This window comes from Haliaeetus leucocephalus, unplaced genomic scaffold (assembly GCF_000737465.1).
Source record: "Haliaeetus leucocephalus isolate CR32 unplaced genomic scaffold, Haliaeetus_leucocephalus-4.0 Scaffold303, whole genome shotgun sequence".
In the NCBI taxonomy this organism is placed as follows: domain Eukaryota; kingdom Metazoa; phylum Chordata; class Aves; order Accipitriformes; family Accipitridae; genus Haliaeetus; species Haliaeetus leucocephalus.
In genome coordinates this window covers 9,957-17,345 of record NW_010972739.1, presented here as the reverse complement: position 1 = coordinate 17,345, position 7,389 = coordinate 9,957, and the positions used below count along the sequence as shown (strand labels likewise).

General features: G+C 43.1%; 1 protein-coding gene across 1 annotated transcript in view; it reads right to left on the bottom strand.

The window, feature by feature from the left end:
* Positions 1-7,389, bottom strand: part of LOC104833793 — a 45,589-nt gene that overhangs the window by 37,733 nt on the left and 467 nt on the right. The window lies entirely within an intron of this gene.

The window sequence follows — 7,389 nt, the reverse complement described above, 5'->3', positions numbered from 1 at the left end:
TCAAGCAGGACCTGCCTTTCATGAACCCATGCTGGCTGGGCCTGATCTCCTGTTTGTCCTGCACATGCCATGTGAGTGCCCTCAAGATGAACTGTTCCATAATCTTCGCCGGTATCAAGGTCAAGCTGACAGGCCAGTAGTTCCCCAGATCCTCCCTCTGACCCTTGTAAATGGGCATCACATTGGCAAGCCTGATATTGCAAATCCTTGGGGAACTTCGAAGACTTACTTGATTGAAACAGCTAGATGACTAGACACAAAGAAGTATGTTTAAGTAATAAAGATATTTGAAAAGAATGCTGTTAATTAGGATGTGGATAAAGGTTACATCTGCCCACAGCTAGTGAGTCCCTGTCCTGCCCTGCCTGCCCCATGGGGACTCCCTGTGGTCCCTGGTGCCGTGGCCTCCATGGCACCCTGAGAGCATCATTGGCTTGTAAATTGCCTACTTACAATGTTTAAAAAATTTATTACATGGGGCAACTTCAGAAATACTATAATTTCTGATATGCATCATGTCTGCTAAATCTTCTGTGACAGTGGACCACCTGTACAAAATATTCCATTCTGAGATAATGGTGGCATAAAACCCCTAAAAGAAGCAATCTACTTAGAGGTGTAATAAACATACTGAACATATTTATGGTAAACATAGTTGTTGTGGTTTCACACTGACCGGCAACTAAGCACCACACAGCTGCTCACTCACAACCCTGCCAAGGCCCCAGTGGGATAGGGAAAGAACTGGAAGGGTAAAAGTGAGAAACAAACTCATGGGTTGAGATAACAACAGTTTAATAATTAAAAAGAAATAATAGTAGTAACAATAACAATCACAATAATAGTAGTGGTAAGGAAAAGAGAAGGGGAAAAAAAGAAGAAGAAAATAAAACCCAAGAAAGACAAGTGATGCAAATGAAGACAATTGCTCACCACCAACTGACTGACGCCCAGCCAGTCCCCAAGCAGCAGCCCCCTCACCAGACTCCCCCCTAGTTTTATTGCTGAGCATGATGCCATATGGTCTGGAATATCTCTTTGGTCAGTTGGGGTCAGCTGTCCGAACGGTGTCCCCTCTCAGCTTTTTCTGCACCCTCAGCCTACTCACTGGTGGGGCAATCTGAGGAGCGGAAAAGGCCTTGACACTGTGTAAGCACTGCTCAGCAGTAACGAAAACATCCTTGTGTTATCAGCCCTGTTTTCAGAAAAATATCCAAAACATAGGCCCATACCAGCTAGTGTGAAGAAATTTAACTCTATCCCAGCCAAATCAGTACAACAGTGAATCAAATAGGATTTTGCAAAAGAAAGCACATGGCTACATAACAGAATACTGATAGGTAAAAAAATGATCTGCTGACACTCCATACATTACAGGGGGTCATTCAGCTGTGTAAACACAGGATACCATAAGGCAGCTGGTGCTCCCTCAGGCCATAGCTGTGCCCTCCTCCATCACATACCCCAGCCCTTTGCAGACAGCTGTCACCTGGCATATCTAAGAAAGTGCTACAACTATTTGTAGGCAGTTGAATCTCACTCTCTGAGACTGCACACAGGTGACCTTTTCAAAGCATTTTTCAGATGACCAAAACCCATGATTCTACATATTACTGACAGAATTGGCTAAATCCTTATCCTGATGGAGTGGTGAGATGAATTCAGTAAATTAAAATATCAACCTAACAGATGGGCAGAGGTGGCAGAAAAAATGAGCAGCAGCAAGTAGAAATTAGAAGCTACTTATTATTTAAAAAATTTGGTAAGGGAGGTTGAAGTCATTAGGAGAAATCCCTGGTTTGCAAGGCTTAAAAAATGATGATAATGTGTTACTGTCATAATCAAAAGCCACTCTACCAGTTGAATTGCTGCTGGTTTTCAATGTGACATCTTCTAGAGCAAAAAATTACTAGCATATACAATTTACAGGAGTTAACATTTCCAAAGAGATGCCTCTAAAGAAGAATTCAGAGGGATCCAGAAAATTGAAAGACATTAAAACCAAGAATTGGTCTTTTCACAGATAAAGAGAATAAATTCGTCTTACTGTAACACTATAGAAAAGAGACATCAACTACAAAATTGTATTTAATTCTGTGCCAGAAAAAAGAAGTAACTGAAAATTCTTATGATATTTTTTGTGACTGTTCTGCCATCGTTTGTCATCATGTCACAAATCTTTGTGCTATCTGTAATTTTATTGACAGTGAATTTATGTTTTACCCCTGTTGTGGATTGAGCCTGGCTAGCAAATATTCTTAACCAGTGTAATAAATACTTTAGGCAGCACTTTTAAAAGCAGAGTTTCTTTTACTAGCTGAAGTAACTTGGAAAAGTTCAAGTCTAATGCATCTACTATCTACAGAATTTTTATCAGATTAATTGAATAACTAGTTATCTCAGATGAGATAACCTGTCCTTTTTTTGATGATTGCCATATCCTCAATGTTCTTTCAGTCTCCTACAAGTTCTGCTTGTTCTGTCTGGCTTTTAGGCAGAGGGCTTGGGGGATGGAAAAGCTTTTAAGAAAACCAAAAAAAGTCGCTCCCCCAACCTCTCCAATTCAACGTCCTCACAAGGCTGAGTCAGAAAACCGTCCTTGGTGATTAATACTCTCAGAAGTAGTTTGTCACCTTCAACTGAGATGAACATATCATATTTGCTTTGAATTTTCAAAGAGATTACCAATACGCTGCATAATTAGCATATATATTCAAGCATGCACCTGGGGACTCTTTGCCTATTCAGATACAGTGTCTAGTTAATGACATACTTTTCATGCATTTTACCTGACATATTTATACTGTGCTGCATTTTTTAAGACAACCCAAGCAAGTCATCATGCAAACATTCTTTTGTGCACCCATAATGAAATTCTCTAATTTTCTATGCTTGATCTACACTTAAGTTTGGCAGCATGGCCACATCAGCTGCAAGATGGGAAGGGGGGTGGGAGGGTGGGGAATGTTCTTTTCTTGCTTGTAACCAGAGAACATTTAACTAGAACAGCAAAAAGCATTTGCTGCCATAGCTCTTCTACAAATGGAGCATAACCAGTCAACAACTTTCACAGGTAAGTTCAGATTTGCAACACCTATGAATAAGCTATGAACAGAGTCTCAGTTCCTAAACAGCATTCACAACTCAGATAACACAAAACCATAGAATCATAGAAACGTTTTCGTTGGAAAAGACCCTTAAGATCATAAAATCCAACTGTTAACCTAGCACTGCCAGGTCCACTGCTAAACGATGACCCTATGCACCACGTCTACACATCTTTTAAATACCTTCAGGAATGGTGACTCAACCACTTCCCTGGGCAGCTTGACATCCCTTTCAGTGAAGAAATTTTTCCTAATATCCAATCTAAACTTCCCCTGGTGCAACTTTAGGCCATTTCCTCCTGTCCTATCACTTGTTACTTGGGAGAAGAGACTGACACCCACCTCACTACAACCTCCTTTCAGGTACTTGTAGAGAGCAATAAGGTCTCCCCTCAGCCTCCTTTTCTCCAGACTAAGCAACCCCAGTTCCCCCAGCACCTCCTATTAAGACTTGTGCTCTAGACCCCAAAATTGAACACAGCACTCAAGGTGTAGCCTCACCAGTGCCGAGTACAGGGGAACAATCACTTCCCCGCTCCTGCTGGCCACACTATTTCTGATACAGGCCAGGATGCTATTGGCCTTCTTGGCCACCTGGGCACACTGCAGGCTCATATTCAGCCAGCTGTTGACCAGCACACCCAGGTCTTTCTCTGCCGGGCAGCTTTCCAGCCACTCTTCCCCAAGCCTGTAGCGCTGCATGGGGTTGTTGTGACCCAAGTGCAGGACCCGGCACTTGGCCTTGTTGAACTTCGTACAACTGGGCTCGGCCCATCCATCCAGCCTGCCCAGATCCCTCTGTAGAGCCTTCCTACCCTCAAGCAGAGCAACCCTCCCTCCCAACTTGGTGTCATCTGCAAACTTACTCCAACCATCACATCACCCACAAGTCCTTCTGTGTTCGCAAAAATATACATCTGCACTCAATCCCCTCGTCCAGAATATTGATAAGGATATTAAACAAAACTGGCCCCAGTACTGAGCCCTGGGGAACACCACTTATGACCAGCTGCTGACTGGATTTAACTCCATTCACCACCACTCTTTGGACCTGGCCATCCAGCCAGTTTTTTACCCAGCAAAGAGTATGCCTGTCTAAGCCACGAGCAGCCAGTTTCTCCAGGAGAATGCTGTGGGAAACAGTGTCAAAGGCTTTACTAAAGTCCAGGTAAGCAACATCCACAGCCTTTCCCTCATCCACTAAGCGGATCACCTTGTCATAGAATGAGATCAGGTTAGTCAAGCAGGACCTGCCTTTCATAAACGCATGCTGACTGGGGCTGATCACCTGGTTGTCCTGTACATGCCATGTGATGGCACTCAGGATGACCTGCTCCATAACCTTCTTCAGCACTGAGGTCAGGCTGACAGGCCTGTAGTTCTCTGGACCCTCCTTATGGCCCTTCTTGTAGGTGGGTGTCACATTTGCTAACCTCCAGTCAACTGGGACCTTCCCGGTTAGCCGGGACTGCTGATAAATGTTGCAAAGTGGCTTGGTGAGCACTTCTGCCAGCTCCCTCAGTGCCCTTGGGTGGATCCCATCCAGCCCCATAGACTTGTATGTGTCTAAGTGGTGTAGCAGGTCACTAACCATTCCCCCTTGGATTATGGGGGCTTCATTTTGCTCCCTGTCCCTGTCTTCCATCGCAGTGGGCTGGGTAACCTGAGAACAACTGGTCTTACCGTAGAAGACTGAGGCAAAGAAGGCACTAAGTACCTCAGCCTTTTCCTCAGCCTTTGTCACTATGTCTCCCCCCGCATCCAGTAAACGATGGAGATTCTCCTTAGCCTTCCTTTTGTTGTTAATGTATTTACAGAAATATTTTTTATTGTCATTTACTGCAGCAGCCACATTAAGTTCTAGGTGGGCTTTGGCCCTTCTAATTTTCTCCCCACATAACTTCATTACATCTTTGTAGTCTGCCTGTGTTGCCTGCCCCTTCTTCCAAAGGTCATAAACTCTCTTTTTTTTCCTGAGTTCTAGCCAAAGCTTTCTGTTCAGCCAGGCCGGTCTTCTTTGCTGCCAGCTCATCTTTCAGCACATGGGGATGGCCTGCTCCTGTGCCTTTAACATTTCATTTTTTAAGAATGTCCAGCCTTCCTGGACTCCTTTGCTCTTCAGGACTGCATCACAAGGGACTCTGTCAACCAGGCCCCTAAATGGGCCAAAGTCTGCCCTCTGGACGTCCAAGGCATGTCTGCTACCCCCCCTACTTACTCCTCTGAGAATCGAAGATTCTATCATTTCGTGACCACTGTGCCCAAGATGTCCTCCAACCATCACATCCCCCACAAGTCCTCTGTTTGCAAAAATATACATCTTGAGTTAAGATTATTTATTTCTAAACATTTTTATCTCAGTTTCTCATTCTTGCTCAGTGGACAGTCAAAATTCATTTCTTGTATCTCATGCTGGAGCAGACAAATCACATATGTTACACTGAATCAGCAGAAGTTGTTCTGCAGATATTCTTGGTTCTAATATCTGCCAATAAAACTGCCAGTGGAAGAGCTCTGCTGTAATCTTTAGGGCCAAAGTCTTGTTACCAACTAAGTGACAGAGCACTAAAGGAATAAGTAGCGTACAAAAACTGTTTATCATCTTAGTGTTCTTTCTTTCATTCTGCAATCTTTATAGCAACAAAAACCCTATTAGGAATAGTGTCCCAAAGACCAAATTCAAGGATTGAGCTTTAGTTATCACGAGAAAAAATGCAAGAATTAGGTAGGAAAATTATCAGAAGGTGAAATTGCTTTGGAAAGACAAGATGAGCTGACATGTGTCCTTGTCTATGTTCTGTACAAGTCAACTTATTCCAAAAGGACGTGGCAGAGATGATCATGTCAAGGCAAATATTAGAGGAATGGGAAGAATTCTATATATGATATATATGTGTATGTATGGTGTGTATATATCTCAAAATAACAGGGCAATATATATATCAGAGTATCAGACATGAAAGTGACATGTAAGTCAGGCACCCTCACCAGCATTTCTGCAGGAAGTACTAGTATGTGATGATATAAGTAAAGACCACGCAAAATGACTATTTAGAAGCTGCACAGCCAGATTTAAAGATAAGATTTATTTTGAATGTTTGACATTGCAAGCATTTATTCTGAATGCCGTTTGGTTTGAAGGCTTGACTTGGACTTTCGTCTTCTTTTAATGTTGCCTTTGTTTGTTCTTATTGAACTTTATTTTTGAAATCTGAGGGAATAAAAGGCCTTGCCATTTTTTTTTGCCAAAATTTGCTGCAGTTTATATTGATGGATCTCAGCGAGTTATAAATCCAGATAAAATATTTTATTACTCTACTTTTATCTAATGATATATTTAGTATTTTTCTCATGGCAAACATAATTTTACTGAGCTGTTGAAGACTAATAATACAGGTAACAAACAAAAATAATAGCATCATGGGTATTTTAATCCTAACGTAACTTGCTCCTGGGCAAAAGGCCAAAAGATGTGCTTCAGAGTATGTAATACTATGCATTTATTCTGCTGCCCTTTCTTACTTAACAGTAGTACTGCACCATATATACTCTAGCTATAACTTGCCTTCTCCCTCCCTGAACACCTTTTACTAAAAACGGAATTCCACATGTATCTAAACCTATGCATCTAAGTCAATTTACATCAATAATTTAGAATGGAATGGTGAACCATGCAAACGAATTTTGCTAGGCATGGGGAAAGAATCTTAATTAAAGCATTACAGCCCATATTTGCAAAGATTTATACCCCCTGCGCACCCGCAGGGAGGTCCAACACGCTGCAGTTTGAGGTGAGCATCCTCAGGGGCAGGGTGGACAGACACAGTGGCCCATGATGGGCCCTGGTCCAGGCCAGACAGTGATTTAAAGCAGCAAAACCGAGGTATTCGCTGGAGCGCGTTGTTGGGAAGGTGGCGTCGATGGAGAAAACTTGGAGGAACGCTTTTGGTGGTCTCAAAGCTTGTGTTACCCTGACACTACAAAAACCCAGCCGCAGTCCTGCACAGCTGCGAACCATCTGACACCTGTGGGCAGGAGCCTCCTCACCCTTCCCTACGAACTGTGACCAGAAAACCTTTTATTTCAGGCACTCAAAAAACCGTATGTGTTATACACATCATAATACAGACACATATACATTACATGCTGAAATGTGTACACACAGCGCATTTAACTAATGCACGTACACTGCAGATTGGGAGACGCAGAGGCACACAGTGTAGCTGTACGGCCGCAGGCGCGGGGGCGGGGGGGTGGCCTGCGCCGGCCGGGGAGCCGTTAC